The sequence below is a fragment of the Taeniopygia guttata genome, chromosome W (genome assembly GCF_048771995.1).
Source record: "Taeniopygia guttata chromosome W, bTaeGut7.mat, whole genome shotgun sequence".
Lineage (NCBI taxonomy): Eukaryota > Metazoa > Chordata > Aves > Passeriformes > Estrildidae > Taeniopygia > Taeniopygia guttata.
The window spans coordinates 11,244,679-11,272,143 of record NC_133064.1 but is presented as its reverse complement, the minus strand read 5'-3'; the positions used below and the strand labels follow the sequence as shown (position 1 = coordinate 11,272,143).

At 44.8% G+C, this 27,465-nt stretch overlaps 1 protein-coding gene and 1 long non-coding RNA gene across 5 annotated transcripts in view; one reads left to right on the top strand and one right to left on the bottom strand.

Annotated features, from left to right (window-relative positions):
* The window catches only part of LOC116806898 (guanine nucleotide-binding protein G(q) subunit alpha), a 374,172-nt gene that overhangs the window by 201,252 nt on the left and 145,455 nt on the right, over positions 1–27,465 (bottom strand). The gene's annotated exons all lie outside the window — the stretch shown is intronic.
* Positions 2,286–3,339, top strand: LOC116806899 (uncharacterized). The gene is made up of 2 exons (XR_012053347.1): positions 2,286–2,625; positions 2,950–3,339. It is a non-coding gene; the product is annotated as an uncharacterized lncRNA (long non-coding RNA).

The following is a 27,465-nucleotide window of genomic DNA, read 5'->3' as shown; positions in this document are numbered from 1 at the left end:
TGGTATGGGCAAGTGAAATGCCCAGATGATCAAAAGCGGCCAAATCAGAGAGGATTACTCCAAAACCTGAAGCTAAACTGGTAAGGCAAAAACAATATCCTATTAATTGGGAGGCAAGGAAGAGGCTGGAAAAGCTCACAATTTTTTTTTTTTAAATACGGGTTATTGAAGGAGTGTGAATCAGAATATAACACACCAATATTACCCACTAAAAAGCAAAATGGGGAGTATAGGTTAGTGCAAGATTTAAGGGCCATTAAAAAAATAGTAGCAGATATTCATCCAGTAGTAGCTAATCCATAAACACTTTTGGCAGCACTAAAATGGAAATATAAATGGTTTACAGTGATTGACCTAAAGGATGCCTTTTTCTGCATACCCTTGGAGGAAAATAGCCGAACAATAATTTGCTTTTGAATGGGAAGGTCCCACCTCTGGATGCAAAGTTCAGTTAACCTGGACCGCCCTACCACAGGGATTTAAAAATAGTCCAACAATATTTGGAAATCAGCTAGCAAAAGAATTAGAACAATGGAAAAAAATAACACCGAAGGAACAGTTTTACAGTATGTGGATGACATTATGCTGGCAGCAGAGACCCAACACCAATGCCTACAAACTACCATAAGTCTGTTGAACTTTCTGGGACAGAATGGTTACAGAGTAACTAAAAGAAAAGCTCTAATAGGAAAGAGAATTGTGAACTATTCAGGCTTTGGGACCAGTCAAGGGCAGAGAATTCTTGGCCTTGACAGAAAGGAAGCAATCTGCCAAATTCCAGAACCACAGAATATCTGAGAATTATGAGGCTTTCTGGGAGTGGTTAGGTGGTGCCAGCTGTGGATATTAAACTATGGACTTTTAGTGAAGCCTGTCTATGAAGCCCTAAAAGAAACAAAAAAAAAAAAAAAGACAATTGGTGTGGACTCCCAGGTGCCAAACAGCCTTCTGAGAACTGAAAAAGGCATTAATGACAGCACCTGGATTAGGGCTTCCTGACTTAAACAAGCCATTTGAACTGTTTGTACATGAGAGGCAACATTTAGCCCTGGGGGTCCTGACGCAGAAGCTGGGAAACTGTAGGACACCTGTAGGCAGGTTCTGCAAACAGCTGGACAACGTGAGCAAAGGATAGCCAGGATGCTTGCGAGTGGTTGCTGCAATTGTTGTACTGACCCAAGAGGCCAGGAAGTTCATGACTGCACAGCACATAACTGTTTTTGTCCCTCACATGGCGATATCTGTACTAGAGTTAAAGGGGGAGGAGTGGGTTTGGCTGTCCCCCACAGGATGCTCAAATACCAAGTTGTGTGTGGGAATCCAGAGCTTCCCTCTGGCTGCCCTGAAAGACCTGGGACCCTGGCAGGGGGTCAGGAACCCCCCTGTACAGAGCCCCGAGAGACACTGTCTCTGATCTCTGTCCATGGAGAGGAGTTTTCAATCTTACCGGGATGAATTACAAGCTCTGAGTGTTTGATATAAGTAATAATTAAGTGTGGCACGGGTGCTAAAGCAAAATTTTAGGACTCTAGATTAGGGGTTCAAAGGGGACAAGATGGAGGAAATTGGGTGTGTCTTGTCCTTTTTCTCCTTCTTCATGCCTGCCATGTTTCACTGTAGTGTTGGCATTTTTCTATTGGTTTGGGCTGGGGACACGCTGTTCAACGTAGATGATAGATATTGGCACATTTTTGTAAATATAGCACAGGTAGTTTCTGGTATATAATGTTTGTAACATCCCACTGAGGGGCAGAGCCCCGCATGCTGCCCTGCAGGACAGACCTGCGTCAGGGCAGCAGAACATGTTATAGATAAGCAAGAATAAACAACCTTGAAAACCAGCACAGACGAATTATGAATTCTTCTTTGGCAACACGGCAGAAAGACAGAGACTTTTTACAATCTTGGAATCATCAATACCACAGATTCCGACAAACGGCGTCCCTGGATCGGCAAACAGAAAGGGCAAGAAGTCAATCCATCAAACGACCTCCAACCTTCACTGGAAAAAGGCACACACACTCTCCGAGGACTCCACAGAGAGAGGGAGCGGAAAGCTTGAGACAAAACATCCTGACCTTCACCAAGACAGCTCCTCTGGAGGGCAGCCAGGAGGAGAAAAACCAGAAGTGAGCCTGGGATTTCTCGCCTCTGACCTGCTGGATGATGGACAGTGCCATCTCCGGACTGACCTCGTGCTGACTCAACTTTTGGTGAGAATAGTCAAAATTAAGAACATGGGGAAGGGATGCTCCGAAGGACAGACGTGAGTGGAGGGAAGAGGGAGTAGAGAGTGCTCTGGCAGCTGTGCAGGCGGGGAGGCGGGGAATTCAAAACAGCCCGCAGTGCAGACGAGAGCGGGGGGGGGGGGGGGGAGGGGGGGGCAGCAGGAATGACGCCAGCCAGCAGAGAAGGCGGCAGGAGCGCGGCTGCGGCGGTCATGCATCCCGAGCGTCCCGAGACGGACTCCATGATGAGGGTCCGTGAAACCGTGGAAGCAGCCGCCCAGCAGGCACGGGGGAGCGGTTCCCGGTTCGCAGTGGCGGCACTGGCCAGGCAGGCGGCTGAGAGAGAGAACGGGACGCTTCTCTCGCCGCGGCGATGGCAGCGCGCATGCATGCGACGGTAGAGCAAAACCTGGAAGCCGGGATGCGGAATGTTATGAACAAAACAGCCTGGCTGGGACACTTGGCTTGGGCTAAGTACTGACATTGAAATGTTAATTAGCTAATTGTTCCTGGGAATCACCTACCTCCCCCCACCCTCACTACCATTCTAGGACTGGGATGCAAAATAATACAGTGGAATCATGGGAGGGGGTTTTTGGGGATGAAAAACACCCCTAAATGGAAAAGATGGGCACAGTGGAGGGGGCTGGATGGGTGTGCTGGTTGGGGAAAAGGGAACCCCATCCCTAGTCTGTGTTTGACCTGTCACCATAACCTACAGAGGACGAGACTGGACTGGGCTGTGGGAAGCAGGAGCAAAGCTGACACACACTTCCTGGTGCTGCCAGGAGGGAAGGAGAGGGACAGCTGCTGCTGGGCTTCGGCAGCAAGCTCTGCACATCCCCCCCACCCTGCGGCCACCAGTGTGCCGGGAGGAAAGGAGAGAGGACGGTCTGCTGGGACTTCAGATACGGACTGCACACCTCTTCACCTCCAGCTACCAGCGTGCCACGGAGACTCCAGGGACAGACTCTGCACGCCTGCTCACCCTTCGGCTGCGGGAGAAGCTATAACAGCGGGGGCGAGCTCCTCGTTGAGCCCCCTGCCAAGCTGACTTTTTAATAAAGAGCTGTCTATTAATAAAGGCATAGACCCTGTTCATTTCACGGAATTTCTCGCATGTCGCAAGCGCGGCACGGGCACAGACTGCGCGGCGGCCGTGGGGGGAGACCTGTGCGGCGCGGGGCTGGGCGGGACACTGTACGGGTCGCGGCAGCACAGGACGCAGCGAGGGCGCGCTGATGACGTCAGCAGAGCGTGGAACTGCGCTGGATGCTGCCATTGCAGAGCGGGACCGGAGCGGCGCTGGGCCTGGCCGGGAGAAGGGAGGAGGCGCTCACGATGGCGCGGCCGCGCCGAAGCCAGTGCAGCCGGGGCGCGGCCGGGGCAGGGGTTCCTTCCCTCGTTCCCATGGCGACGCAGACAGAGGCGGTGAATCCAGGCTGCGCATGCATTTGCGAGAGTTAAAGCGAACGCGGAAGTGGCTGAGAATGTGGGTGCTGGGTTCTGAGAGGAAGATTTCAGGCGCAGGCTCGGCACAGCCGACGCCGAGCGTGAGTGGGGAGGGCGAGCAAGAGAGAGGTTCAGCCATCCCAACGCAGGTAGAAGCGGGGCGTGACTGAACCAGAAATGTTCCCCTCTGCAACCACCCATGCCGGTGCAGGCAGGGGCTGGGCAGAGCCAAGGCAGGGATTCCCTTTGGTCACAGCCTCTCCACAGCAAGTGCGAGTGGTGCACTGCCCATGTCTTTTCATCAGCCAAAGCAAACAACTTTTTACAAGCACACCCATTGCACCAAATATCCTGCAGCAATGCTGAGGGATTGGACTCACACATTCAGCCCAAAAAATGAGATGCAACCAAGTTGCCTTTTGAAATCATTGCAACATTAGGGTTTCTTCCAAACTTCTCCAATGTTTCTAAACACTAACCCCAGACTTTTCAGTTAGGTCACAGAACGTGATCAGCAGACACACCCAGCCAGTGTGATGATAGGTTAGGATTGTGTGAAACACAATGTGAAAAAGATATATTTTATCATAATGAAAATAAAAATAGAAAATTAAATAACAAGAAATTTTAGTAATTTATTATATTAAGGTTTTAGTTAGGTTGCATTTTAACATTTTATTAATGATAGAATTGATTTTTATATAGTTTGGCTTGAGTTTAAGTTAAGTATTGTTTAATTAGAGTATATCACTTTAAGTTTATTTTAGGTTTGGGCCCTGAAAAAGTTAAGTTTTATAAAGGTTTAATTGATAATGGATTTATATATTATTAATTTGATACATATGGATTTCATAAAGTTAATGTAATTTAGGGATTCTTTACCAAGGTTTTTTATATATTGAGTTTAAGTACTGTCTGATTCAAAAATTATTTTAAGTTTTTCAAAGGTCAAGTTTATTTAGCTAATAAAGTTTAGTTGTTTTTCTTTAAGGATGAGAAGGTTTTGACTGAAAGAGCTCACAAAATAATAATGAACATTGATTTAAGGAGAAGACACAATCTATTGGATCCTTGGATTTGTTTTAGTCTTTGTTATTTTATTATAAGTTTATCAGTATATAAGAGTTGTAAAGGAATTTATTTTGGGTTTTTTGAGATTGATTTCATTGTTTAATAGTCAGTTTTATAGTCTGTTATTTCTTTGTATAATGATACAAAGGGTGTTTGTTTTCAAATATTTTATTTTTTAACTATTTAAGTGTTTTATAAATGTTATCGTTAAGAAATTTTATCATATTATCAGGTGAAGCCCTGTGCTTTGTTTTTTCATAGAGAATTTTTGTATGTTTTATTGTCCTTTATGTAATCTTATCCAGGTTGCATGCCATTCTGAAGTCTCATTTGGGATTTTAACTATATTGTGCATTTTTCTAGGTGAACTTTCTGGTTTGATTTTATATCTTTTGTGACTGGTATCATTGCATTTCTATTTTTTATCATTCTCAAATGTTTTTCAGAAGATTTCAGAGGGAGATGCCTGAAGCCTTCTGACAGCCTTTTGTCACTGTTAATCTTATGATTTCTTCCAGTTGACCTTCTTTTCCCTCAAAGAAGTTTCAAGAAAATTGAATCCTTGTGTCATTTGTTCAATTTATCAGTTTGAACTTCGTGTTTATTTTATGTGAAAATGTTATAATGAATTGTCATGTTTTAAGTATCATATATGTATTGTTGGTATAAGCTTTGTTTAAGATAATATGTTAAAGGACATCACTCCAATTTAAAGTTTGGGTTTTGGCCAGGCCCTGATTTTAAGTTGGACAGATGAGTTTTGCCAGCAAAATCCAGAGGTTTTTGCACAAAAATGAATTATATGTAGATCACTTTGATCTACCAATTCGATCCTACAAATGTGACAGCTGACACAGCTTTGAGGTGAAACTTGTCAAGCCCTGCCCGGGAAGGGATGCCAAGGATTTTCACTGGAAACAAATGTTTCAGTTGTCTGCAGACTCTGAAGTGCTGGCACCATATTTTTAATGATCATGCTTTGTTCAATTTTATATATGCTATTTAGAATCTCTTTCTTTTGAATTTTCTTGAATTGTTATCGATTTTGATAGGTTTTATGCATTTTATCACTCAGGTATTTTGTCTTATTCTATATTATGTTTTATATTTCAACCTTCCTGTTTTAAAAGGGAAGAAGAGAAAAAAAGAAAAAAGAAAAGGAGTGAAGAAGTGCCTGAAATAAGGCTGGAATGAGGATGAAGATTTTGTATATTTTAATATTTTGAAATAATTCTTTTGTAGACCTGATTTCACTGATCATCTAGAGAAATGGGAGGAGAGTCCCAGACACTGGACAGATCAAATTGAAAAAATAATTCTAATTAATAACTTTGAACAAGGATTGTGCTAATGTTTTAACAGGAGTTGAAAGTGGTTGGGGTTTTTTTTTGGCTTATAGGCCCTCAAAAACAATTATTACAGATTTAGAGATGATAGCTCAGATCATTATTAAGGCAAGGACCAGGTTGCTGACAATGTCAGGCAAAGATTTTTCAATCATTCATTTACCCTTAAAGAAAAATATTTTGAGTGGACAATGCAAAGTCACAAGATTTTTCAATCATGTTGTTAGGGTATCCAGGAGTTTGCACAGTTCACTTTCCAGCTCACAAAATGTTAAACGCAAAAAAAAGTTTTAAAGAAAAACCAAAAGTAAGTCATAAGCCGGTGAAAGGAGTGACAGTGTTCACTGATGATTCAGGGAAAACTCACAGATCACATGGCAAAATCCAAAAACGGGGAAATGAGAATCAGATATCAAAATGGTACAGGGTTCACCACAAATTTTAGAATTGATAGTAGTAGTCAGGATTTTTCAGTTATTTCAGGAACCTTCAATCTGATCACAGATTCAGCATATGTTGCAAATGTGGTCAAACAATTAGAGGAATCACTTCTAAAACACATGGACAATTAAATTTTATATTCATATCTATTGTGCATGAAAATCATCCTAGAAAACAGAGAACATAAATATTTTGTTATACACATCAGAGTGCATTCTTCACTTCCAGGGTTTTTAGCAGAAGGGAATGCTCACACAGATAGACTCACAATGACCATATCACAGACATTAGCAGACATTTTCGAGCAAGTAAAATTGAGCCAAGCATTTTTTCAAAAAAATGCACAAACATGGATGGAATCCTTTCACCTTTCTAAAAGCCAGGCAGAGGAAGTCTTCAGTGCTTGCCCACGGTGCCAGTTTGTGCAGCCTCCTGTATCTATAGGAGTGGTCAGCCCGAGAGGTTTGAAAACGCCTTCAGCTGTCGCAAACTGATGTCACAATTATGCATCCTTTGGGAGGTTTGAAAACATTCATGTTTCAGTTGACACATTTTCAGGGGCAATTTTTACATCATGACATACAGGGGAAACCACAGAACATGCCTGCAGACATTTTTTACAAGCATTTGCATCATTAGGGGTGCCACAAGATATAGAAACAGATAATGGTCCAACTTACACAGGCAAGGTGCTTGACAAATTTCTGAAAAAATGGAGAGTCAAACACATTTTTGGTATTCCTTATTCTCCCTCAGGTCAAGCAAGCATTGAAAGAACACATCGCACCCTGAAATCCATTTTGGTAAACAGAAAAGGGGGGAGGCAGGTGCAACACCTTATATGCAGTTGAACAAAGCTCTGTATGTGTTGAATTTTTTAAATGGCTCTTTCTCAGAGCCCACTCCACCAATTGTCAGACATTTTACAAACAGCACACAAGCAAAACTAAGGGAGAATCCTTTAGTTTTGGTCAGAATCCAAGAGTCAGGACAAATCAAAGGCCCATTTGCATTAATAACTTGGGGCAAGGGTTTCGCTTGTGTTTCCATAGGGCGAGGACTGAAGTGGGTATCAGCAAGGCACGTGAAACCTTATCGGGTGCAGACACAAGTGGACGTGGACCCGAGAAGCAGAGAGGCAAGCACGCAGACGAAAGAAACCAGCGATGCTGCAGATGTCTCATCAGACAATGATTGGCAACTCAGAGACTTGGGGTTTTTTTTTTAAGGAATCAAGTGTTATTTGGGTGTTGCTGAATTGCAGGGTTTCTCACAGAGGGTGGGGACATGGACATGGGGTTTCTCACAGAGGGTGGGGACATGGACATGGGGTTCAGACAGATAGTGTTCATGTGCTTCATTCTTTCACCTGTTGCCTTGGGCAATAGGACAGACTTTCCCATGAGACAACCAAGGGAAAATGTGTGGGAGACTTTGGCAAAAGCAGCAGGTCTGGACAGAATTTGTCTGACCCATTCAAAACCGGGGAAACCATTTTCAACATACTTGGTAGGTGTGCCAGTGGAGGAATGGCAAATCCCAAGGGACAACCTTCCAAAGGTTCTGAAGTTTTTTTTGATCCTGTGGAAGGATGGCATGTTTGGGCACAGTTCCTTCCTGTGAAACACTTTGAACCTCTGGATTTGGACATTTTGGGTCAAAAAAAATGAAATTCTGTATCAAATTCAATCCATTGGGAGTGACAGAGACAGATAACCACATGATAGATGTCACTCCAAACCAGCTCTTTTACAGAAATGCATCATCCTGGTGTAATTACACCAAAATGATGAGCAAACCATCCCTCCAAAATCCAAACATTCTACCAAAAGGGATGTTTTTGAATTTGAGGGGACAGAGTTTGGCCTGCTATCCCTGCAAAAATCAAGGGTGGTCCATGCAGCATTGAAAGATCTTTTGTTAACACGCAGCATGACTTTGATAAGAGAGGAAGGAGGAAAAAATCTAATGAATGAAGTGATCGAGAATGTGACAATAATAATGTTAACACCTAGAAAAAAGGCTCAGAAAAATGGAATGGTTCTGCTTTCACAACAGGTGGCATTAAAAAGAGCATTGGTAGAGTTGGATCAAAAGAGGTTGTGGGCAGAGTAAGGATGCCCATGCCGTTTCTTTTGCATCGAATGATTTGTTAGCTAGCAATGAGAAATGAGAACAAAGCAGCAAATCAACATCTATTTTAAACACATGGACACAAGAGTGATAAATTTGAAGAGGTATAATAAGAGAAAACACACCTGGAGAAAAATTAAATCTTGGATGGTGTGTTCAATTTGTTTTACCTTTCACAGTTGTAGAAGGAGATTTTGAAAACAGTTGCATATAATTATAGGGTATTGTAATTCTTCTGATGCTTGTGCTGTGCTTGCTTCAGTGCATATGGCAGACCATGGACAAAGTTGTCAAAGAAGTGTTCTTGGTTCAAAAAGGAGGGGGAGATGTGGGAATCCAGAGCTTCCCTCTGGCTGCCCTGAAAGGCCTGGGACCCTGGCAGGGGGTCAGGAACCCCCCTGTACAGAGCCCCAAGAGACACTGTCTGTGATCTCTGTCCATGGAAAAGAGTTTTCAATCTTACAGGATGAATTACAAGCTCTGAGTGTTTGATATAAGTAATAATTAAGTGTGGCATGGGTGCTAAAGCAAAATTTTAGGATTCTAGATTAGGGGTTCAAAGGGGACAAGATGGAGGAAATTGGGTGTGTCTTGTCCTTTTTCTCCTTCTTCATGCCTGCCATGTTTCACTGTAGTGTTGGCATTTTTCTATTGGTTTGGGCTGGGGACACACTGTTCAACGTAGATGATAGATATTGGCACATTTTTGTAAATATAGCACACGTAGTTTCTGGTATATAATGTTTGTACCATCCCACTGAGGGGCAGAGCCCCACACGCTGCCCTGCAGGACAGACCTGCGGCAGGGCAGCAGAACGTGTTAGAGATAAGCAAGAATAAACAACCTTGAAAACCAGCACAGACAAATTATGGCTTCTTCTTTGGCAACGGGGCAGAAAGACAGAGACTTTCTACAATCTTGGAATCATCAATACCACAGATTCCGACAGATGTGCTTTTGGAATAGGATGATGTGGAATTGAGGACAACAGCAGCCACGAATACAGCTGTGTTCCTTGATCCAAAGGCAGTGGATGAGGGAGCCTTGGCACATGATTGTCTCCAAACTATTGAACACGTATATTCCAGCAGAACTGATTTGAGAGATGATCCAATAGAGAATCCTGATTTAGAATTATTCACAGATGGGACCAGTTTAGTGAAGGATGGAAAATGGATGGCAGGATATGCAGTGGTACCCACTACTGAAGTATTGGAAGCCTAATCTTTACCAGTTAAGACATCAGCACAAAAGGCAGAAATAATAGCACTAAAACAAGCATTGAATTTTGCAGCAGGCAAAAGGGTGAATATTTGGACTGATTCTAGGTATGCATTTGGTGTAATTCATGGCCATGGAACTATATGGAAGGAAAGAGGACTCCTATCAGGTCAAGGATCAGCTATTAAACACAAATAATACATTTTACAACTTCTTTAAGAAATTCAAAAAGCAAAGGAGTTGGCAGTGGTGCATTGCCAAGTACATCAACCTGGGCAAACTAATGTTATAGTGGGAAACCGATTGGCAGACAAAGCAGCTAGAGGAGTAGCTGAAAAACGCATCCTAGCATTAGTACCACAAAGACAAATTGACATATCTGAATTTAAGCCTAATTATGACAGTGAAGATAAGTGGTTAGCAAATACATTAAAAGCCACTAAGAATCAGGAGGGATGGTGGGTAACAGACAGCCAAGAGGTTATAGTTGCAACTTCTGTAATGAGAAAAATAATGGAAAAAGAACACAACAAAACCCATTGGGGAAGTGAGTCCATGATATCTAGTCTCCAAAGCTCTGTACCCAGCATAGGAATGACTGAAATAGAAAAATCAATCCTAGTGAAATGTCCAATTTGCTTAAAAAGCAATCCCATATATAGGAAAATGCCACCTCCTGGAACAATTAAACAGGGAAATTCACCTGGAGATTACTGGCAAATAGATTTCTCTAAGTAACGCAGACAAAACGAGTATAGGTATCTTTTGGTATTGGTAGATACTTTTTCCAGATGTCCAGAAGCCTTTCCCTGTTGCACCAAGAAAGCTAGGGAAGTGGTAAAAATCATGCTTAAAGAAATCATACCGAAATTTGAGGTACTACTTGGGATGTCCTCAGATAGAGGCCCACATTTTACAGCAGATGTGATGCAACAGCTGAGAAAAACTCTAGGTATAAAATGGGACTTGCACACACCTTGACAACCACAATCAAGTGGGAAAGTGGAAAGGATGAATCAGACTTTGAATCGACAAATTGGGAAAATGCGTCAAGAAAATTCCTTAAAGTGGCCACAGGCCCTCCCTCTGTCTCTTTTGTGAGTCCAAATTTAGCCAAGGTCAAAAACTAAAGTCCCTATGAATTGCTGTAAAGACGGCCGTATCAGACACCATCCTATCCTGGAGAAATACATTCAAAGGGAGAAACAGATTTAAATCTATACTTAATTTCTTCAGGAAAAACCCTTGCAGGACTCTGCCAGTTTATAACCCTATCGGGACCAGTTGCTTTGGATGCACCTGTTCACCCATACCAATCTGGGGACTTTATATATGTTAAGACCTGGAACTCTGAAACCTTAAAAGAAAAGTGGAAATGACCCTTTCACATCCTCCTGGTAACCTACACAGCACTTAAGGTGGAAGGAATCAAACCCGGGGTCCATCACACATGGGTAAAACCAGCAACCACGCATTAAACACAGCAAAAACAACATTAATTAAAACCGTGGAGTTTTTATTGTATCTAAATCTTATTGTTTTAAGTATACAATATGATTTTCTAGGGGGATATTATTTATTGGAGCTAAATTAAGATGATAAATAATTGCATATTTACAATAATAATAGAAACTATGTTGTTAATATCTTGAAAGGGAAACGTGATTATAAAGCTAGTGCAAGATTTTGGCAGATTACAGAATGCAACCTCTATAACAGCTTGTTTGCCATCACCAACTTCTGCAGAAAATCCAGTTCCATGGGGAGTTTCAGTCAGCAATTTGACAAAAATTTGGGAACACATGTGGGAAGGAAATAGCACCCATGCCAATTAGACAGGGATGGAAGGAGAATATTCCTTACAATGGACATGTAAGAATGATACTGTTGAGATCTTAAAACCAGATCTGGAAATAACCTCAGGGAATATTTATCGGCTGACAGATTGCACTAATACCCCTTGGGGATGTCAAATACCCAAAATATGGAACAGCCCTCAAAAGGGACAATGGGAATATATACAGCCAGTTCAATGGTGTCTGGACTGAGGAGGGAATCCAGGCCTCCCAGAAGACCCCTTACAGGTTGGTATAAAATATTCTGATTTAATAAGGTCAAGGCAAAAGGATCCAAAGATAAAAGATGTAGGAATGTTCCCCCTGTTGACAGAGTGAACAAATTACCCTTCATCTCCTTAAAAAGGAAAAAAGCCCAGAAGTTTCTCTCCTCAATTTGGTCAGAAGACACCTCATAGGACCTTGGGGACTTCACCTCAAACTTAAGGATAGCTAATTGGACAGAAGCCAAAAAGTCCCACCTAAGCAATTTGCCAGAAAAAGAACAAAAGAAATAATTGCTTTTGTGAAGTGGTTTACCAGGAGCAAGAACCTCTTGCCCTGGCTCGGTTTTTCTCCATAAAGAGCTTTTTTATTTTTGCCCTTTATTAAAACATTTCTGTTTCCAACACTGTCACAGAAGCCATCCTGCTACTTTTATGCCATCTGAGGTAGCTGAGCTATCTCGGGTGTGGTACTTCTCTCTGAGAGCTTATGAGACCTGGCTTGAAGAGATAAGTAGCATGTGATGCCTGAACTGGTGATTCCTCATATTGGAGGACATAGTTCAGGAAATTTTTGATTGGCCCTCAATCAAAATAGGACATGTTTTCCTTGGTCAGGTGTTTTGGGGAGCAGGCCTGCAACTGGGTTTTTGTTGTACCAAAGAAAAAAACACCCAGGTTACGGAGGACCTGAGGCCATCAGAGGGGGTCACAGATCGAAGCCCAAGCTGGTGAGAAGGGGCTGAAACCGGGATGGGCTGGAGAATGCGCTGCAAAGTCCTAAGGACCTCTTCAGAGAGAGGGCTGCAATTGGCTGAGCCAAGGCTGAGACACCGCTGCGTTTCCAGACCTGGGGAGGAGACCAAGGATAACAGCTTCTCTGAAAACCATCATTTGGTGAGTAAGAAAGAATGGGAAACAGAAGGAGAGGAGGGTGGGCAGAGATTCCAAGACCCCAACCCTGTCCCCAACTTGCCCTGAAGCACACAGACCCTGGGAGGGCAGGTGGGAGCCGGCAAGGCTGGCCACTCCTCATCCGGCCCCTCCTCGACCCCCGGGAAGGGAACAGGAAAACACCCTAAAGCAACAGGAAAAAGCTGTAGAAATTCAAACACAAACCCTAGCAGAAGCTCTAACAGCATTTAAGGGGGCAATTGAAAACCAACAAATTCCGAAAGATACATGTTATTCTTGTGGCCAAGAAGGGCACTTTAAAAGAGAATGCCCAAAACTATGAAGGAGGCCACCTCCAAAAAACAGTGGACACAGAGGTCCCTTTCAAAATGCTAACAATTTTCGCCCAGCACAGGGTTGTCCATGCCATCTGCCGGGAAACTTGCAGCCGATCACGGTACAGTGGCATGCGATGAAACAAGGACTGCTGTACCACGGGCCAGAAACCACCACAGGCCACCAATTACAGAATTGCAGCAGATTTTTGCAGGACTACGGAGCAGCATGTCCCCAGGTACCAGATTGGAGCTGTCTACAGCCCAGCCAGTAATGCTAACAAATGCCATTGCTCACACAATATCCACAGGACAGCTGGGACCTGAACCACAACCATGTCAGTTCTTAATAGTGGGAGTGAAGAGATCTCATGCAGTAGGTTTCTATATCATTCCAACTGTTATCTGCCACCTGTTCACAGGAAATCACTGTATTAGCTTTATGCCCAGACCCTCTATGTTTTATCCCTAAAGGACTAACCATAGCACAAGCTTTTATCCTACCAGAGTCACAGAGCAACATATCCCTCATCGCTTGGACCAGGTACATCAGCCGCGGGAAGCCACAACTCACCTGTGTCCTGAAGCATCTCGGGAAAACCATCACCCTCACTGGCTTGATAGATACTGGACCTGACGTCACTCTGATATCGAAATCAAAATGGCCACAAGACTGTATGTATATTCTCAGTTCAGTCAGAGAGAAAAGGAGAGAGATTCTACCAGGCTAAGCCTGGGAAAAGTCCGAAAGGAATAGAAACCATTTATTATCTCTCCTGTTCATATTGCTTATAGATATGTTCTGCCACCGTGTGCTATTCATAGTGCACTAATCGTGTAAAAGGTTTTCACTTTGAGACCAATCATATTTCAACTTAGCGATCCTGGTTATAAAAGAGGAACACTACTTGTTAATAAAGTTCTTTCTTTGCCTTCTGACTTGGAGTCTTTTCTATTCCCATCCTGCCCCAACAGCGACAGGACTGGACCATTGTACCCACGCTGGACCAACTGGCAAGTATTGGTAGTCACTGTGAAAGATTCCGTAGCTTATACTCTGTCACATTTGAGGGACCTGAAGGTTGTGTAGCCACCACAAAGCCATTTATAGTAGGAGCTGATATAGTTCTTTGGGGAAGAGACATTCTCTCCCTATGGGGTCTGGGTATAGAAACCAATTTTTGACAAGGGCTGTTGATGGACACAACACTCTAAAACTCATATGGACATCCAATACACCTGTCTAGGTCAGCCACTGGTCCTTACCAGAAAAGAAACTTACTGTATTAGAGCAATTGGTACAAGAATGGTTAAACAAAGGTCACCTAACTCCAACTACCAGCCCCTGGAATACTCCAGTTTTCGTAATTAAAAAGCCAAACAGTGGGAAGTGGATATTATTGCAGGATCTCAGAAAGGTTAATTAAGCGATTCAAGAAATGGGTTCTTTACAACCAGGTTTACCTTCTCCCATTATGATTCCAAAGGATTGGAAGTTAACTGTTATTGATTAAAAACACTGTTTTTTCAATATTCATTTGCATCCAGATGACATGCCATGATTTGCCTTTTACATCCCATCAAAGAATCATCAAACCCCTTTAAAAAGATACCATTGGCTTGTGCTTCCCCAAGGAATGAGAAATTCCCTGACAATATGCCAGTGGTATGTAGCAGAAATACTTTCCTCAGTTCATGTACAATACCCAAATTCCCTCATGTTGCATTATATGGACAATATTTTGGTAGCAGCAAAGAACCAAGCATCAATGCAGGAGACAGCAGATCAGGTCATCTCAGCAGTGCAGAAAGCAGGATTCACAATAGCCAAGGAAAAGATACAGAAACGTCCTCCCTGGAAAAATTTAGGACACAGAATTGTGGAGTTGTGTTTTTTATGTTTTATTACATTTGTATTATGTATAGGTTTGTTCCATGTACCCCCGGTTCTGTAACGGTTTTCCCCGGGTTTTCCCGCCTTTCCCTGCGTGTCCGTTATCCCCAAAAATGCTAAGTCATCCCCCTGTTTACCCCAGATGCCTGTCCGTCACTCGGTGTCCCTTCCCATCCACCTAGAATCTTCCACCCGGGACGCCGGGTGATTGGTAAAGGACCTGGGACCCTTCCCCTGTCTGTCCTTCATTGGATGTACTCCCGTATCCCACCACCCTCGAACCCCCCGCGGTTTTACCCCATTGTCTGCCCGGTTTTCTCCCGTTCTGTATTTAATTCGTTCGCGCAGTTCGTTACGGGCTTTCTTCTGGCTGGCTCCAGGGCATTCCGCCCTGCCCGCGCCTTTCTGGCAAACTTCGGCGTGGCTCGCCTGGTCCCCTTCGAATTATTGTATTCCCCGTTGGATTACAATAAACGGAATTCGCCCCCAGAGAAAGACTCTCTTCGTAATTCACCGTGGGGTCACTGGCTGCTCTCTTGAACTCCAATAGCGCTTCCCAAAGCCGGCCAGGGTCCAGCGGGAAGCGCTAGAAACCTGCCCGCCCCTCTCCCCAGAGCTAGCCGGGGCAGAGGAAGGGCGTCGGGGAGAGGAGCATCGGCACAGAATCACAGAACAAACTGTAACTCTGCAACCACTCCAACTACAGAGAAATCCAAAACGACTGAATGAAGTACAGCACCTGGTAGGGACTCTGAACTGGCTTTGTCCACTGCTAGGCATCTCAAACCAGGACTTATCTCCTCTGTCTGATCTACTGAAGGGAGACACAGCTTTAAACTCACCATGAGAATTCAACAAAGAAGCCAAAAATGCTTTAGATAAAGTGATGCGAGTTATCCAATCACGCCAGGTTCACTGATATCCTAACTTGTCTTTTTGTTTGCAGTTTTAGGGGAGAGTCCACAGCTTCACAGTCTAATATTCAAGTTGAATCTAGAGAAGAAGGACCACCTAATAATCTTAGAACAGGTTTTCCTATCTTGTCAGCTGGGTAAAACTATAACAACTTGCCCTGAAATTATATCACAATTGATTATAAAGGCTAGATCCTGAATGTTTTCCTTTTCAGGAAAGGATTTTGCAGAAATCTTTCTGCCTGTAACATCCATCTATTTGGAATGGTTAATTCAAAATTCAGAGGTTATGCAATTTGCCCTAGAAAATTTTACAGTGAAAATATCAGTTAATTGTCCCAAATATGAGCTACTAAATTAATCTCTAAAATTAATTCACAAGCCCTTAAGAAGTCATGCACCCCTAGATGCAATCACATTTTTTACAGACGGTTCAGGGAAGTACAAAAAATCTGTGATTGCTTGGCAAAATCCAGAGACCAAAAATTGGGAATCAGATATTGAAGAAGTAGATGGTAAATTCATGTTTTCTTTTAATTTAGTAACTGATTCATTCTATGTTGCAAGTGTAGTGGAGAGAGAAGAAAAGTCTGCTAAAAGAGGTTTCCAATGACCAGTTATATGGTTTGCTTAAGAAATTAATCTTCCTTCTATTTGACAGGAACTTTGCTTCATAATACATGCTCGTTCACATTCTGCGCTCCCAGGTTTCCTAGCAGAAGGCAATGCCATGGCTGATTTCTTAGCCATGTCAATGCAGAATACACTTCCCAATGTTACTGAACAAGCCAGAATGAGCCATGTCTTCTATCATCAAAATGCACCTGCCTTAGCAAGAATGTTTAACATCACTCAGAATCAGGCTAAAGCAATTGTCCAATCATGTCCAGATTGCCAAAAATTAGCCATACCAGCAATAGCAACAGGGGTTAACCCTCAAGACCTAAATAGCCTGTAGATATGGCAAGCCGACATAACTCAATATCAGTCATTTGCACAGTTTAAACATATACACTTATCAAGTGATATGTTCTCAGGAGCAATTTATCCTTCCGCACATCAAGGAGAAAAGGGTAGAGATGTAATTCAACATTTCTTACAAGCATTTCCAGCCGTAGGCATTCCTCAAGAAGTTAAAACAGACAACGGGTGTCCTAGGGTGACGTTATGGTGTTTGTATCTCCAGTCATGTGTTCTGTTTAGGTTTGATATTATGTTCTGTGCTTTCAGAACTGACTCTGAAAGTGAAGGTTTGTTTTGTCTTGTTATCAGCCGGTTCACCTCCCACCATGGTCTGCTGTCTAGAAGAGGCTAGTGCTGGCTGGCTTGCTTTTGCTTGCTTGCTTTGCTTGCTTCTGCTTTTGCCTTTGCTTCCTAGTTAGTTTAGCTAAGCAGTCCAATTCTTTCCCTGGACTGTTTCCTTTCCTTTCCTTTCCTTTTCCTGAATACCATCCAACCTGCTCCGGACTGGGACCTGGAAACAACAAGGAACACCGAGAGCCTGCGCTTTGTGATCTGCAGCAGCCATCCCCAGTGCCGGAGAGGAATCCCCAGCGCCCAGACCCAGGCGACCACTCCCAGGAAAGACTTTCTGGATTTGTTCATCTCTTCAGAGTGGTGAAAGAGTTTTGTTGTCATCTGGTGTTGTTAATTTCTCTTTTTTTGGTGCTGGGGAGTGCTTTGTTTGTTAAATAAACAGGCTCTTTTCCACTTCTCTCAGAGAAAATTTTTTCCCGAACCAGGTGGATGGGGAGAAGCTGTGGGGGTTTGTTTTCTGGGGGCTCCTTCCAGAGGGTTTTTCCCAAATTTGCCCTAAACTAGGACAAATATTTTGGCGCCCAACTCGGGGCTCAAGAGAGTGGAAAAAACCCTGTTGTAATCATTTTTTTGTTCCAATTACTTTGTGTTGGTATGGAGCAGTTACTGGTTATGTAGTTTGAATTCATAGTGTCTCTTGGGGTGAAGGCCTGCATGTGTCTCTGGTTCTAAGGGTTTTTTGAGATCTTAATCCCTCTATGGCCCCTAGGTTTATTTTTTTATCCAGGAATAGCTCCGGTATTGTCCCTAATACATAGGTTTTGCAGTAGAAGGGCACTGACCAGAAAATCCATCGGGCTGGGCTTGGCTATAATGGCTTCCAGGGGGTTTATAAAGGTGCTGAGGTCCGTTCCTGGAATGTATGGTTCATGGTTATGGTTGTGAAGCCAGTTTGTTAGAGGGGAAGTAGGGGATGAGGCTTTTCAGCCTTTGCTTTCCTTCTTCTCCTCTGAATTTGTTACCTCCCTATTAGAGAATGTTTAGTTTCCCCTGACTGTTAAAGAGACCATCTGCCTAGTGTTTAATCTGTTAAGCTTTCTCTATACAGTATTCAGTCTCTCTAGAATGAGGGCTGAGATTTCTAGAGGGGCTGATGAGACCCCTGACCCAGAAGTAGACCCAGATGTGAGAAATCCTGAGTGGTGTTGGAAATGGGAGGATATGGGCCAAATCTTAAAAGAATTTTCTGACCCTATAGCCTGGGACTTTCCAAGTGAAAAAATTCAGAATCCGGCTGAGGTGGCAAAGTACCTGAAAGAGAAGTGCCATGATAACTCTAAGGAGAAAAAGATCATTGCAGTGAGCTAGGCCCTGGCATATGCTTATCGCACCCTACTAGATACTGCAGGGCAACAGACAGAGGAAGGGGGGCAGGGAGATAAATCAGCAGCTATCCCAGTCACTCAGGCTGCAGCCAACACCCCCGGCTCAAAGCCAGCAGCTAAACCAGAAAGTGAGCCTAAGCCAGCAGCTAAACCAGACTCAGCAGCTAAGCCTCAACCAATGGCTGTTGCTACTAGCACAAGAAGTGGGAAGTGCACAGAAAAGACCGATCGACCAGTGGATGATGACGATGATGATGATAATGCAGGAGAGGGACCCTCAATGCCTGCTGACATAAAATCAGGTGTCAAAGCAACTGGCACAAGATCAGAGGCCAATAATGAGTCCTTTTCCCTAAAGGACCTTCTTGGCCTAAGAAAGGATTACACTTGATGACCTGATGAGTCTGTAATTAGTTGGTTGGTCCGTCTTTGGGATGCTGCAGGCGAGGCTACAATTCTGGATGGTACTGAGGCAAAACATTTGGGATCCCTGTCACATGATCCTGTCATTGATCAAGGAATGATGAGGGGGGCTAACCCTCACAGCCTCTGGGCACGGGTTCTGGAAAGTGTAGCACAAAGATACCTGTGTGCAGATGATCTTTATATGCAGCAAACCCAGTGGAAGACTATAGAACAAGGGATCCAACGTCTGAGAGAAATGGCAGTGGCAGAGATTATCTTCTCAGATGAAATAACAACTAGGAATCCAGACTTGGTACCATGTACATCTGTGATGTGGCGAAAACTTGTACGGCTTGGGCCACATCAATACGCTTCTGCTTTAGCGATAATGAAGAGGGATGAGAAGGATGAGACCGTGCTCGACATGGCAAAGAAACTCTGAGCATATGCAGATGCTGTACATGGCCTAACCCATGCCAGAATTGCAGCAGTGGAAACACGTCTGCAGAAATTAAAATATAAGATAGAGGAGAATCATAAGAGACTCAGGGAGGAGATTAAGGAGGACCTTCTCCAAATCTCAGCAGTACAGATCAGAGGTTCTGGTATCCAACGTAGACGTTCCTCAGATGGTGAGAGAAGGTACACCCCAAGAGCTGAGCTGTGGTTCTTCCTGCGCAATTGTGGAGAAAACATGAGGAAATGGGACGGAAAATCTACTGCTGCTCTAGCACAACGGGTGCATGAATTGAAGGAAGGCAAGACTCAGAGAGGAAGTGCCACCAAAAGGAGAGCAGCTCCAGTTGCCCGTAGCCAAACTGCCAGGCATGATGATGATGATGACATGTCCGATCCCCTTGAAGGAACCTCTAAGACATACGCCCAAGCCAAGAAGGATAACCAAGCTTAGAGGGGCCCTGCCTCTAGCCAGGTAGAGGTTGGGGAAAACCGTGTTTTCTGGACTGTGTGGATTCGCTGGCCTGGCACATCGGACCCACAAAGATATAAGGCTTTGGTCAATACTGGTGCACAATGAACATTAATTCCATCGAGACACATAGGGGCAGAATCTGTCCCTATCGCCAGTGGGACAGGTGGATCACAGGACTTTACCTTGGTGGAAGCTGATGTACGTCTGACAGGAAATGAGTGGAAGAAACACCCTATTGTGACTGGCCCAGAGGCCCCATGTATTTTGGGCATAGCTTACCTTCAAAGGGGGTATTTTAAAGGCCCAAAGGGACTCAGGTGGGCATTTGGGATAGCAGCTATAGTGACAGAGGGCATCCAGCAATTGAACACCTTGCCTGGACTGTCTGAGAATCTACTACAGTAGGGCTTTTGAAGGGAGAAGAAAAAAAGGTACCAATTGCCACTTCAACAGTGCATCATCGACATGTACAGAACAACTCGAGATGCTGTGGTTCCCATTCATAAGATGATCCGAGAGCTGCAGAGCCAAGGGGTGGTCAACAAAACCCACTCACCCTTCAACAGCCCCATTTGGCCTGTGCGTAAATCTGAAGGAGAATGGACATTGACAGTGGACTACTGTGCATTGAATGAAGTGACTCCACTACTGAGCGCTGCTGTGCCAGACATGCTGGAACTCCAGTACGAGCCGGAGTTAAAGGCAGCGAAGTGGTACGCCACTATTGATATTACCAATGCATTTGTCTCCATTCCTCTGGCAGCAGAATGCAGGCCTCAGTTTGCCTTTACATGGAGGGGAGTGCAGTACACTTAGAACTGACTTCCCCAGGGGTGGAAGCACAGTCCTACCATCTGCCATGGACCGATCCAGACTGCACTAGAAAAGGGTGAGGCTCCAGAACATCTACAATATATTGATGATATCATTGTGTGGGGGAACACAGCAGCAGAAGTGTTTGAGAAAGGAAAGAAAATCATCCTAATCCTCCTGGAAGCTGGTTTTGCCATCAAGAAGAGTAAAGTGAAGGGACCTGCTCCATAGATCCAGTTCCTGGGAGTGAAGTGGCAAGATGGACGGCGTCAGATTCCTACAGATGTCATCAACAAGATCACAGCTATGTCCCCACCAACTAAAAAGAAGCAGACACAAGCTTTCTTAGGCGCCATCGGCTTCTGGAGAATGCATATTCCTAAATACAATCAGATCGTGAGCCCTTTTTACCTGGTTACCTGTAAGAAGAATGATTTCCACTGGGGCCCTGATTAGCAGCAAGCTTTCGCCCAGATAAAGCAGGAGATCGCTCATGCAGTAGCCCTTGGCCCAGTCAGGGCAGAACCAGATGTGAAGAACGTGCTCTACTCTGCAGCCGGGAACCATGGTCATTCCTGGAGCCTTTGGCAGAAGGTGCCTGATGAGACTCGAGGCCGACCACTGGGATTTTGGAGTCGGAGCTACAGAGGGTCTGAAGCCAACTACACCCCAACAGAGAAGGAAATCTTGGCCACCTACAAGGGAGTCCAGGCCGCCTCGGAGGTGATTGGCACAGAAGCACAACTCCTCCTGGCACCCCAACTCCCAGTGCTGGGGTGGATGTTGAGAGGAAAGGTTCTCTCCACCCACCATTCCATCAGTGCTACATGGAGCAAGTGGATTGCTCTCATCAAGCAGCGTGCCCATATTGGTGAACTGAATCGCCCTGGGATTTTGGAAATAATTACAAATTGGCCCGAAGGTGAAAGTTTTGGTGTCACAGATGAAGAAGAAGAACCAGTGACACGGGCTGAAGAAGCTCCACCGTACAACCAACTGCCAGCAGAGAAAACATCTCTTCACTGATGGTTCTTGCCGCATTGTAGGGATGAATCGGAAGTCAAAAGCAGCTGTATGGAGTCCCACACGATGGGTTGCAGAGGCCACTGAAGGAGAAGGTGGATCAAGCCAGTTTGCTGAACTCAAAGCCGTTCAACTGGCCCTAGACATTGCTGAAAGGGAGAAGTGGCCAAAGCTCTACCTCTACACTGATTCATGGATGGTAGCCAATGCTCTATGGGGGTGGCTAAAGAGGTGGAAAGAAGCTAACTGGCAGCGTAGAGGAAAACCAATTTGGGCTGCTGAAGAGTGGAAAGATATCGCTACCCGGGTAGAGAAGCTACCTGTGAAGGTTCGCCATGTAGATGCCCATGTCCCCAGAAGCAGAGCCAATGGGGAGCACCAAAACAACCAGCAGGTAGATCAGGCTGCGAAGATAGGGGTATCAAAGATAGACCTCGATTGGGAACACAAGGGAGAGTTGTTCCTAGCACGATGGGCCCATGATGCCTCAGGCCATCAGGGTAGAGATGCTACCTATAAGTGGGCATGAGACCAAGGGGTGGATCTAACCATGGACAGTATTTCTCATGTGATCCATGACTGTGAGACATGTGCTACCATCAAACAGGCCAAGCGGGTGAAGCCCCTCTGGTATGGTGGGCGGTGGTCCAAGGACAAGTATGGGGAGGCCTGGCAGATTGATTACATCACACTGCACCAGACATCACAAGGCAAGCGCTACGTGCTCACAATGGTAGAAGCCACCACTGGATGTTTGGAAACCTACCCTGTGTCTCATGCTACAGCCCGTAACACCATCCTGGGCTTTGAAAAACAGGTCCTTTGGAGGCATGGTACCCCTGAGAGGATTGAGTCAGACAATGGGACTCATTTCAAGAATAACCTTATCAACACCTGGGCTAGGGAACATGGCATTGAGTGGGTGTACCACATCCCCTACCATGCACCAGCTGCAGGCAAAGTGGAGAGGTACAATGGACTGTTAAAAACCACTTTAAAAGCATTGGGTGGGGGATCTTTCAAAAATTGGGAGCAACATTTAGCAAAGGCCACCTGGTTAGTGAACAGCCGAGGTTCCACCAATCGAGGACGTCCTGCCCAGTCTGAGCCCCTGAATATAGTAGACAGAGATAAGGTCCTAGTGGCACATGTCAGAGGTTTGTTAGGGAAATCAGTGTGGATCAATTCTGCCTCGAGTACAAACACATTTGTGGGATTGTCTTTGCTCAGGGACCAGGTTGTACATGGTGGATAATGCAGAGAGATGGAACAACACGATGTGTACCTCAGGGAGATCTGATTGTGGGGTGAAACTAATGTGCAAATATCACTGTTTGTTGGATGTTACTGCCAGCATCTGTACACGAAAACACACAGACATGAGACAGAAGGAAATGTGTAAGTGTCAAAGGTTTGAGTAAGGGAAATAGAAGGAAATGTGTAAGTGTCAAAAGTTTGAGCAAGTGTCATGGTTTGACACTGGCACGATGCCAGTGCCCCCCATAAAAATGCAATCTCTCAACTGAATGCTGTGAAATGCGATTGAGAACAGAGCAAAGCAGGCCCAAGCGTAATAACAAGAAAAAAACTATTAAACTACTACCACTCTGCTACTATAAAAGAGGGGAAAAAAAAAAAAAAGAAACACACACAATTCAAAATGAAAACCTTCCAAAGCATTCCTCCTCCCACCACCCAACTCTAACAAACCACAGTGAGACACAATCTGGACCCCAATCAGGTTTCCACCCTCCAGATAATCAACACCCAGTCCATCTGCAGGGAGAGAGGAGTCTCTCCTGTGCCACAGACCCCCGAAGAAAAACAGCTGCCGCATCCTGTGCTTCCATGTCACCACATGGCATCGCCCGGAGAAAAAAGTTTGCCAGTGGTGACCCTCTCCTTTCCATGCACAGTGCTCTCACCACCAATGCATGGATGGACAGACTGCTTTTTAGGATTTTTCCTTTCAAGGATGCCCTGCCAAGAGGGGAAAAAACAACAGTTCAGTTTTCCATTTTTGGGACCACAGTCCCCCCCATTTTCCCCTGGGGCCGAGGGTCCAAGAACAGAGATCTTCTTCTCTTCTTCCTCTGTGAAGACAGGGGGCACCACCACAAACCTCCCTAACTTTTCTCTGTTCGCTCCACTTCTGTCTTTTCCCAGCTGAAGCAGGTCTCTTTGGCTCACCGGCATCCTCCTAAAATACAGTCTATCTTGGAGGAGAAGATCAGTTCAGTCTGTCTGTGGCTACCAAGAAAAAGTCCAGCCAAAAGCCACTCCATCATCTCCCCCCACCTAGAATTTCTCCTTCTAACATCCCAGGGTCCAAGCTGTCTCTCTTCCTCTCTTTTTCAAACCAAGGAGGAGAAAAATTTCACAAAGCTTTAATTTCTCAGGAAGGGTTAAAAGTCCCGACTCCCAAGGATGGCTCCCTGCCCAGATTCTCGGGCTCCCACAGGCAGCTGGGCACCTTGCGGCCCCCCCGCTCTTCTCCTTCCCCGCGGTGTACTGCTGACAAAACTGACGCTGTCTGTTTAGAGAGAGAGAGAGAGACTCTGGGGGGGGGGGGGGAACGAGAACATCCCAGATTTCTCCTCCCTTCCATCTGCCAGCCCGATTCCAGTCCCTCCACCCTTGGGCCTACCTCCGAAGGCCACATGGCTTTTCCCCTCCCCCACCCAGCTCGTGGCCGGGCAGGGGAGAGTCCTGCACTGACCGCTGACCGGAACCCAAGAGAGCGAGTTCTCCTGGGAATTCTGCTTTTAACCCCTCTGTGTTCTCAGAGGCGTGTCCACCTTCAATTGGTCAATGTCCAAATTGACCTCTTCCTTCCGGAAAAATTTTTTTTCCGTGTCGAACCACGACAGCAAGTTATTCCTATTTTTGAATGTAATGGTTGCTTGGGGCTGCTCTAATAAGTCTTTCCTTAAAAGTGCCTTTGGCGAATTGGGCATATATAAAAACTTAGGAATATTTTGATGGTTTGCAAAGTATGCTTTTTCAGATTGGCCAGTTGCCCCCTTACCATGACATAATCATTTGTTATAGGCATCGAGGCTTTATTTAACACTGAGCATGTTGCCCCCATGTCTACTAAAAATTGTATTTTCTTAGTCTTTATCTTTCTGCTTGTCCTGGCTTGTAAGATAAGCATGTATTCTATTGCCATCTGTTGGAGGTTGGGCAGTTTTTTTATCGCTTCCAAGAACAATGTCTCCCTCCGGGGAGATATCTTCTGTTAATAGACTATTGAATGACTCACTGCATGACCGGTAAAGTTACATCATCCCATTGTGAGATGCTCCACCCAGAGGGGAGGAGCCAAGCATTCTTACCTGCATAAAATCATCACTTTTTGAGACACTGCCAGCCACTTCGCTGGATTCCCAGAGGAGCAGCTTCTTCTCTGATGAATTCCCAGAGGAAGACGGGGCCCATCTGCTCCATCACCAGAGCTTCAGAGAAAACTACACCCTTCTAGAGATCACCACTTAGGCAGCATTTCATCTGCCACTGCGGGAGGAGCAGCCACCATTTTAACTGGACTACTACCAACACCCTGACTCCTCAGGGTGTCAGGTTTCTGACTCCATCACTAGTTTCGTTTGTACTAATTACATTTGTTTTGTTATTATTATTTTTATTTAGTTTTTTCCTAGTAAAGAACTGTTATTCCCATTCCCGTATCTTTGCCTGAGAGCCTTTTTTAAAATTGTGGTAATTCGGAGGGAGGGGGTTTACCTTTTCCATTTCACAGGAGGCTTTTGCCTTCCTTCACAGACTCCTGTCTTTTCAAACCTAGACACTGCTCCATCCCAACTCTTTTCTTTAATTCAAAGTCTTGGGGTGTAAAAAAATAGGCTGAGCACGCTCAACTTTAATTATTTCTGCTGGGTTACTTAAATTACTTGAAACTCTCTAATCATTAAAACACCCTATTACTTCTCTGCTTCTTGTGACCACTTGCTACTAAAATCTTTATAGCTCTCTGAGTAGCCTTTGTTTTCTTAGAATAACACAAATGACAAAGTGGTTGTCTTGGTCTTTTCCACCTAAACTCTGCTTTACAAAATCTTAGTCTTTTCCAGTTCTTGCACAATTTAATCTTCAATTAAAGCATTGTTTCCACTGGCACTCACTTTGCTGCCTTGCAGAAGGCTTTGCCTGTTACAGTTAAAACTCTGATATGCCCACAAACACAGACCACCTCCGCACTTCATATCTCAAATTCAGGAGAGTGAGGGATTAATTTGCTGTGGGAGGGGAATGTTGTAGGATTTCTGAGTGTGAATTAGTGTAAGTCTACAGTGTGAGGCTCTAACCACCTTAAGACAAAAGTAAACAATGTTTGCTGACCAATGATAGTGTGTTTACAATCTGTAAACTATATTGAAGTGTATATAAACTGCCATCTTATAGACAATAAACGGAGAATGTAGCTTTAACCATAATGGCTCGACCTACGTTTTGTCCAGTCCAGCCTCCCTCATATTATTAAGAAGTCCCTAGCTTCTTCTGGCGCCCGCACAGGGACTTGGAAGACTCCGATGAGTTCCCAAAATCATCTTTGTGACGATGGGGAATGCTCTCCGAATTGCATGAAAAGAGGACGCAATGGGAAGAGTGTGGTCCCGAATCGATGTGATAGTGATGGGGATCAGGGTTCCGGAGCAGTGAAATCTCCACATTCCAAATCATGCAGGTCACGATGGGAAGACGGATTTCTGTATCGCTTGTTTTGCGACAGGGAATATGGGAGTATGAAATAGGTACGGATGACTCCGCAGTTCATGCACTGCCGCATGGCTTGGGTGCACAAAACGGGGCAGGGGGGCTGGAGCGAGTGTCTCTGCTAGTTTGAGAGAAAGCTAGGAGCACCTCGCACTGGTGGTAAGATGCATACAAAGAGAGAGAAAGGGAACAGAGCGAGAGATAGGGAAAAAGACAAAAAGAGTCCGATTTTAGAGCAATTGACTCTCTGGGCAAAAGATAAAGTTACAGAAGCCCTCCCTCATCCCTAGCGAGACGGGGTGGCGAGAACTAAGGCAGCGGGCTGTGGCAGCGAGTAGTGGCCAGCTCCCTGGGCAGAGTGCGGCAGAGGCGGGTGCGGAGCCAGGCGGAGTGGGGCCAGCCGGCGCCGAGCCTGAGGCAGGCCTGAGGCGGTGCGAACGTCCGTAGCAGGGGCATCTCTTCTCACATCCCCATGGTGATGGAGCAAAGACAGGAGCGAGACGGCACCGCCCCCTCATGTCCCTGAAAACGCAGCGGCGGCGGCGCACACCTGTGCAGAGGGGGTGGCCCCACAGCACCCAGCAATGGCGGCAGAGACATCTGCATGGCACTGTGGTTGCCACAGCAGCGACAGTGCCGAGGGCAGCAGTGCCACCGATGGCGGGATTGCAACATTACAGCAAAGATTTCAACAGCATTTTTCCAATTTCTTACAAGAGACAGAAAACGTAACGGAAGGTACAGCAGTACCGAGTCAGTGTCCAAAATACAAGGAAATGGGAACATTACGTAAATCAATGTTACTTCAAATACGATATGGTTGGAAATAACTGTAAAAAGATAAAAGTATTATTAATGACTTAACTACTAAAAATGTATCTGAAAACAAAGCATTTGAAAAATGTCAGTCAGATGGATTGTTGGTGTT